Raw genomic sequence first — 8,969 nt, 5'->3', positions numbered from 1 at the left:
CACAGGGGGGCAGGAATGGAAACACCACAGGGGGGCAGGAATGGAAACACCACAGGGGGGCAGGAATGCAAACACCACAGGGGGGCAGGAATGCAAACACCACAGGGGGGCAGGAATGCAAACACCACAGGGGGGCAGGAATGCAAACACCACAGGGGGGCAGGAATGCAAACACCACAGGGGGGCAGGAATGCAAACACCACAGGGGGGCAGGAATGCAAACACCACAGGGGGGCAGGAATGCAAACACCACAGGGGGGCAGGAATGCAAACACCACAAGGGGGCAGGAATGCAAACACCACAAGGGGGGCAGGAATGCAAACACCACAGGGGGGCAGGAATGCAAACACCACAGGGGGGCAGGAATGGAAACACCACAGGGGGGCAGGAATGGAAACACCACAGGGGGGCAGGAATGGAAACATCACAGGGGGGCAGGAATGGAAACACCACAGGGGGGCAGGAATGGAAACACCACAGGGGGCAGGAATTAAATCAATGGGGCAGGAATGGAAACACCACAGGGGGCAGGAATGAAAACACCACAGGGGGGCAGGAATGGAAACACCACAGGGGGGCAGGAATGGAAACACCACAGGGGGACAGAATGTGTCACATGGGGCAGAATGTGAGACACAGGGGGCAGGTATGGAAACTACACAGGGGGCAGAATGTGTGACAGGGGGTAGAATGTGTGACAGGGGGCAGGATGTGAGACATGGGCAGAATTTGTGACAGGGGGCAGGCTGTGAGACACAGGCAGAATTTGTGACAGGGCAGGATGTGAGACACAGGGGGCAGAATTTGTGACGGGACAGAATGTGAGACACGGGGGCAGAATGTGAGACACGGGGGCAGAATGTGAGACACGGGGGCAGAATGCGAGACACGGGGACAGAATGTGAGACACGGGGACAGAATGTGAGACACGGGGACAGAATGTGAGACACGGGGCAGAATGTGAGACACGGGGGCAGAATCAGAGACACGGGGGCAGGATGTGAGACAGGGGGGCAGGATGTGAGACAGGGGGGCAGGATGTGAGACAGGGGGGCAGGATGTGAGACAGGGGGGCAGGATGTGAGACAGGGGGGCAGGATGTAAGACGAGGGGCAGGATCTGAGACGGGGCAGGATGTGAGATGGGGGGCAGGATGTGAGACGGGGGCAGGATGTGAGACAAGGGGGCAGAACGTGAGACAAGGGGACAGAACGTGAGACACGGGGCATAACGTGAGACACGGGGTCAGAACGTGAGACACGGGGGGGGCAGGATGTGAGACAGATGGGGCAGGATGGAGACAGATGGGGCAGGATCATGGTGCAGGATCACGGGGCAGCATGGATACGATGGGGCAGCAGGATAATGGGACAGATGGGTCAGGATCATGGGACAGATGGGGAGATCATATGGGGGCAGAATGGATACTCATGAGGGCAGGATGAGAGAACATATGGCTGGAGCCAGGAATGAGATACACAGGGCCAGGATGCGTATATTATTACCAAAGGGGCTAATTAAGGGATATTATTACTGCAGTGATGTATTTATTTTATCTTTTGAGGATACTATTTTAAATGGGGGGCGGTCCTGTTACTGTGCAGAGCAACACTAGGTCGCCCTTTTTTCTTCATCTGGTGTAGTATAGAAGTCGGGAAAAAATTAGGCAATGTGTTCTGCAAGCAGAGCTCTAGATAGCTATATTATTTCCTGCAGAGATGAGCCCTGGCTAGAAGAAGTGATGGCGGTCTTTGCTGGATGAAATTGGAAAGTGAGGCTGAAGGACTTCACCAAGAGACATCACTGGTGAGTTAGTGTTACCTATATACAGACACTGCATACTAAGTACAGATCTCCTGTGTATAATGGCACTTATGGTGACAGTATTGTGTTTTTTTTTTAATTAATGATCAGTATTGCAGTATTCAGTCACTATGCGGTGGTAATATGTTGTCCGGCCAAGGTGTGGCGGTATTTGTCCCTTGTATGTGCTATTATTTGGTCACTGTGGTGGTAATATGTGGTCTGGTCATGGTGTGGTGGTAGTTGTCCCTTGTATGTGTTATTATTGGTCACCATGTGGTGGTAATATGTGACCTGGACATGGTGTGGCGGTATTTGTTTCTTGTATGTGGTATTATAAGTCACTATGTGGTAGTAATATGGTGTCTGATCATGGTGTGGCGGTATTTTTCCTTGTTCGTGATATTATTGGTCATTTAAAAATTGAAAAATAAATAAAAATATACCTAAATTGTATTGGATATTTTAACAAATGTTTAGCAGCCCCCTGCACACAGCCCCTCATCACCCCCTTCTCCCCACACAGCCCCTAATCACCCCCTTCTCCCCACAGCCCTCATCACCTTTCCTATGCAGCCCCACTCAAGTAATATCAACCCCTTTCTAAAATACATCCTCAGAGAACTCACACTGAGTCCTGCGTCCTATTCCCATTTGTACAAGGGTCCATGGTGCAGCCCCTTAGTCGTCTCCTCACACGGCTCCATGGAGCAGCCCAGCGTCGGACTGGAGCACCTTGGGCCCTCCAGAGAAAATCATTCTTGGGGCCCACTATGTAGCTACATAGAAATAGATACAAGACCACCAATTCTGCGGTAAAAAGCACTAATATCAGGGTATAATATAAGGTAGTACACGTCTTAATTACGTAGCAAGGGTTGAGGTAGCCCCCTCGCAGAATATAATTTAGCCCCCTCATAAAATATAACGCAGTCCCCTCTAATAGAATATAATGCAGCACCCCACAAAATATAATGCAACCCCCTCAGGTATAACGCAGTCCCGACCATAGAATATAATGTAGCACCCAGTGGCGTAACTACAAAGTTATAGGCCCCGATACGAACTTTCAAATCGGGCCCCCCCCCACCAAAACTTTTTCCACCCAAATCCACATCCTGCCCATGCTCCTGCCCCATCCGTCTCCACATTCTGCCCCATCTGTTATGTTTGCTAATGACAGGTGTTATGAAGGCAATCCAGAAACACAGTGTGCATAGCGATCAGAGCGCACACAGTGATCTGACAAATACCCAAAAATACAAGAACGAGCTCTGAGACGTGGAAACTCTGTAGACTGCACACCTGATCCTATCCTAAACACAACTAAAAGCGGCTGTGGATTGCGCCTAACAACTACCTAGGCAACTCGGCACAGCCTAAGAAACTAGCTAGCCTGAAGATAGAAAAATAGGCCTGACTTGCCCCAGAGAAATTCCCCAAAGGAAAAGGCAGCCCCCCACATATAATGACTGTGAGTAAGATGAAAAGACAAAACGTAGGGATGAAATAGATTCAGCAAAGTGGGGCCCGATATTCTAGGACAGAGCGAGGACAGTAAAGCGAACTTTGCAGTCTACAAAAAACCCTAAAGCAAAACCACGCAAAGGGGGCAAAAAAAAACCACCGTGCCGAACTAACGGCACGGCGGTACACCCTTTGCGTCTCAGAGCTTCCAGCAAAACAAAAGACAAGCTGGACAGAAAAAAAGCAACAAAAAAAGCAAAAAGCACTTAGCTATACAGAGCAGCAGGTCACAGGAACAATCAGGAGAAGCTCAGATCCAACACTGAAACATTGACAAGGAGCAAGGATAGCAGCATCAGGCGGAGTTAAGTAATGAAGCAGTTAACGAGCTCACCAGAACACCTGAGGGAGGAAGCTCAGAAGCTGCAGTACCACTTGTGACCACAGGAGTGAATTCAGCCACAGAATTCACAACAGTACCCCCCCCTTGAGGAGGGGTCACCGAACCCTCACCAGAGCCCCCAGGCCGACCAGGATGAGCCGCATGAAAGGCACGAACAAGATCGGAAGCATGAACATTAGAGGCAAAAACCCAGGAATTATCTTCCTGAGCATAACCCTTCCATTTAACCAGATACTGGAGTTTCCGTCTAGAAACACGAGAATCCAAAATCTTCTCCACAATATACTCCAATTCCCCCTCCACCAAAACCGGGGCAGGAGGCTCAACAGATGGAACCATAGGTGCCACGTATCTCCGCAACACCGACCTATGGAATACATTATGTATGGAAAAGGAGCCTGGGAGGGTCAAACGAAAAGACACAGGATTGAGAACCTCAGAAATCCTATACGGACCAATAAAACGAGGTTTAAATTTAGGAGAGGAAACCTTCATAGGAATATGACGAGAAGATAACCAAACCAGATCCCCAACACGAAGTCGGGGACCCACACGGCGTCTGCGATTAGCGAAAAGTTGAGCTTTCTCCTGGGACAAGATCAAATTGTCCACTACCTGAATCCAGATCTGCTGCAACCTATCCACCACAGAATCCACACCAGGACAGTCTGAAGACTCAACCTGTCCTGAAGAGAAACGAGGATGGAACCCAGAATTGCAAAAAAATGGAGAAACCAAGGTAGCCGAGCTGGCCCGATTATTAAGGGCGAACTCAGCCAACGGCAAAAAGGACACCCAATCATCCTGGTCTGCAGAAACAAAACATCTCAGATATGTTTCCAAGGTCTGATTGGTTCGTTCGGTCTGGCCATTAGTCTGAGGATGGAAAGCCGAGGAAAAGGATAGGTCAATGCCCATCCTACCACAAAAGGCTCGCCAAAACCTTGAAACAAACTGGGAACCTCTGTCAGAAACAATATTCTCAGGAATGCCATGCAACCGAACCACATGCTGAAAGAACAAAGGTACCAAATCAGAGGAGGAAGGCAATTTAGCCAAGGGCACCAGATGGACCATTTTAGAAAAGCGATCACAGACCACCCAAATGACTGACATCTTTTGAGAAACGGGAAGGTCAGAAATGAAATCCATCGAAATATGTGTCCAAGGCCTCTTTGGGACCGGCAAGGGCAAAAGCAACCCACTGGCACGAGAACAGCAGGGCTTAGCCCTAGCACAAATCCCACAGGACTGCACAAAAGTACGTACATCCCGTGACAGAGATGGCCACCAGAAGGATCTAGCCACTAACTCTCTGGTACCAAAGATTCCAGGATGACCAGCCAACACCGAACAATGAAGTTCAGAGATAAGTTTATTAGTCCACCTATCAGGGACGAACAGTTTCTCTGCTGGACAACGATCAGGTTTATTCGCCTGAAATTTTTGCAGCACCCGCCGCAAATCAGGGGAGATGGCAGACACAATGACTCCTTCCTTGAGGATACCCGCTGGCTCAGATAAACCCGGAGAGTCGGGCACAAAACTCCTAGACAGAGCATCCGCCTTCACATTTTTAGAGCCCGGAAGGTACGAAATCACAAAGTCGAAGCGGGCAAAAAATAACGACCAACGGGCCTGTCTAGGATTCAAGCGCTTGGCAGACTCGAGATAAGTCAAGTTCTTATGATCAGTCAATACCACCACGCGATGCTTAGCTCCTTCAAGCCAATGACGCCACTCCTCGAATGCCCACTTCATGGCCAGCAACTCTCGATTGCCCACATCATAATTACGCTCAGCGGGCGAAAACTTCCTGGAAAAGAAAGCACATGGTTTCATCACTGAGCAATCAGAACCTCTCTGTGACAAAACCGCCCCTGCTCCAATCTCAGAAGCATCAACCTCGACCTGGAACGGAAGAGAAACATCTGGCTGACACAACACAGGGGCAGAACAAAAACGACGCTTCAACTCCTGAAAAGCTTCCACAGCAGCAGAAGACCAATTAACCAAATCAGCACCCTTCTTGGTCAAATCGGTCAATGGTTTGGCAATGCTAGAAAAATTACAGATGAAGCGACGATAAAAATTAGCAAAGCCCAGGAACTTTTGCAGACTTTTCAGAGATGTCGGCTGAATCCAATCCTGGATGGCTTGGACCTTAACTGGATCCATCTCGATAGTAGAAGGGGTAAAGATGAACCCCAAAAATGAAACTTTCTGCACACCGAAGAGACACTTTGATCCCTTCACAAACAAAGAGTTAGCACGCAGGACCTGAAAAACCATTCTGACCTGCTTCACATGAGACTCCCAATCATCTGAGAAGATCAAAATGTCATCCAAGTAAACAATCAGGAATTTATCCAGATACTCACGGAAGATGTCATGCATAAAAGACTGAAACACAGATGGAGCATTGGCAAGTCCGAACGGCATCACTAGATACTCAAAATGACCCTCGGGCGTATTGAATGCAGTTTTCCATTCATCTCCTTGCCTGATTCTCACCAGATTATACGCACCACGAAGATCTATCTTAGTGAACCAACTAGCCCCCTTAATCCGAGCAAACAAGTCAGATAACAATGGCAAGGGATACTGAAATTTAACAGTGATCTTATTAAGAAGGCGGTAATCAATACACGGTCTCAGCGAACCATCCTTCTTGGCTACAAAGAAGAACCCTGCTCCCAGTGGTGATGACGATGGGCGAATATGTCCCTTCTCCAGGGATTCCTTCACATAACTGCGCATAGCGGCGTGTTCGGGCACGGATAAATTAAATAATCGACCTTTAGGGAATTTACTACCAGGAATCAAATTGATAGCACAATCACAATCCCTATGCGGAGGTAGAGCATCGGACTTGGGCTCTTCAAATACATCCTGATAATCAGACAAGAACTCTGGGACCTCAGAAGGGGTGGATGACAAAATCGACAAAAATGGAACATCACCATGTACCCCCTGACAACCCCAGCTGGATACCGACATGGAATTCCAATCCAATACTGGATTATGGGTTTGTAGCCATGGCAACCCCAACACGACCACATCATGCAGATTATGCAACACCAGAAAGCGAATAACTTCCTGATGTGCAGGAGCCATGCACATGGTCAGCTGGGCCCAGTATTGAGGTTTATTCTTGGCCAAAGGTGTAGCATCAATTCCTCTCAATGGAATAGGACACCGCAAAGGCTCCGAGAAAAACCCACAACGTTTAGCATAATCCAAATCCATCAGATTCAGGGCAGCGCCCGAATCCACAAACGCCATGACAGAAAACGACGACAAAGAGCATATCAAGGTAATGGACAGAAGGAATTTGGACTGTACAGTACCAATGACGGCAGACCTAGCAGACCGCTTAGTGCGCTTAGGACAATCAGAAATAGCATGAGTGGAATCACCACAGTAGAAACACAGACCATTCAGACGTCTGTATTCCTGCCGTTCAACTCTAGTCATAGTCCTATCGCACTGCATAGGCTCAGGTTTAACCTCAGGCAGTACCGCCAAATGGTGCACAGATTTACGCTCGCGCAAGCGTCGACCGATCTGAATGGCCAAAGACAAAGACTCATTCAAACCAGCAGGCATAGGAAATCCCACCATGACATCCTTAAGAGCCTCAGAGAGACCCTTTCTGAACAAAGCTGCCAGCGCAGATTCATTCCACTGAGTGAGTACTGACCATTTCCTAAATTTCTGACAATATACTTCTATATCATCCTGACCCTGGCACAAAGCCAGCAAATTTTTCTCAGCCTGATCCACTGAATTAGGCTCATCGTACAGCAATCCGAGCGCCAGGAAAAACGCATCGACACTACTCAATGCAGGGTCTCCTGGCGCAAGAGAAAATGCCCAGTCTTGAGGGTCGCCGCGCAAAAAAGAAATAATAATCAAAACCTGTTGAATAGGATTACCAGAAGAATGAGGTTTCAAGGCCAGAAATAGCTTACAATTATTTTTGAAACTTAGAAACTTAGTTCTATCTCCAAAAAACAAATCAGGAATAGGAATTCTTGGTTCTAACATAGATTTCTGATCAATAGTATCTTGAATTTTTTGTACATTTATAACGAGATTATCCATTGAAGAGCACAGACCCTGAATATCCATGTCCACACCTGTGTCCAGAATCACCCAAATGTCTAGGGGAAAAAAAAAAAAAAAAATGAACACAGAGCAGAAAAAAAAAAAAAAAAAAAAAAAAGGATGTCAGAACTTTTTCTTTCCCTCTATTGAGAATCATTAGTTTGGCTCCTTGTACTGTTATGTTTGCTAATGACAGGTGTTATGAAGGCAATCCAGAAACACAGTGTGCATAGCGATCAGAGCGCACACAGTGATCTGACAAATACCCAAAAATACAAGAACGAGCTCTGAGACGTGGAAACTCTGTAGACTGCACACCTGATCCTATCCTAAACACAACTAAAAGCGGCTGTGGATTGCGCCTAACAACTACCTAGGCAACTCGGCACAGCCTAAGAAACTAGCTAGCCTGAAGATAGAAAAATAGGCCTGACTTGCCCCAGAGAAATTCCCCAAAGGAAAAGGCAGCCCCCCACATATAATGACTGTGAGTAAGATGAAAAGACAAAACGTAGGGATGAAATAGATTCAGCAAAGTGGGGCCCGATATTCTAGGACAGAGCGAGGACAGTAAAGCGAACTTTGCAGTCTACAAAAAACCCTAAAGCAAAACCACGCAAAGGGGGCAAAAAAAACCCACCGTGCCGAACTAACGGCACGGCGGTACACCCTTTGCGTCTCAGAGCTTCCAGCAAAACAAAAGACAAGCTGGACAGAAAAAAAGCAACAAAAAAGCAAAGAGCACTTAGCTATACAGAGCAGCAGGTCACAGGAACAATCAGGAGAAGCTCAGATCCAACACTGAAACATTGACAAGTCCCGAGAATAATGCAGTCCCCCCACAGAATATAATGTAGCCCCCTCATAAAGTATAATGCAGCCCCTCTCCACACCCATCATTGTCCTCATCACTACCTCCATCATTGCCTTCTCCCCCACCACCTCTATCACTGCCCATTCCACCACCTGCATCATTGCCTCCTCCCCCACCATCATTGTCCATTTCATCACCTCCATCATTGCCTCCCACCACCACCATTGCCCATCACCTCCATCACTGCCTCTCCCCCACCACCATAATTGCCCATCACCTCCATCGTTGCCTCCCACCACCATTGCCCATCACCTCCATCATTGCCTCCCCCACCACCATTGCCCATCACCTCCATCGTTGCCTCCCCCCAC

This window comes from Ranitomeya imitator, chromosome 1, assembly GCF_032444005.1.
Source record: "Ranitomeya imitator isolate aRanImi1 chromosome 1, aRanImi1.pri, whole genome shotgun sequence".
NCBI lineage: Eukaryota > Metazoa > Chordata > Amphibia > Anura > Dendrobatidae > Ranitomeya > Ranitomeya imitator.
The sequence above is the reverse complement of the archived record's forward strand: the minus strand, read 5'-3'. Positions refer to the sequence as shown.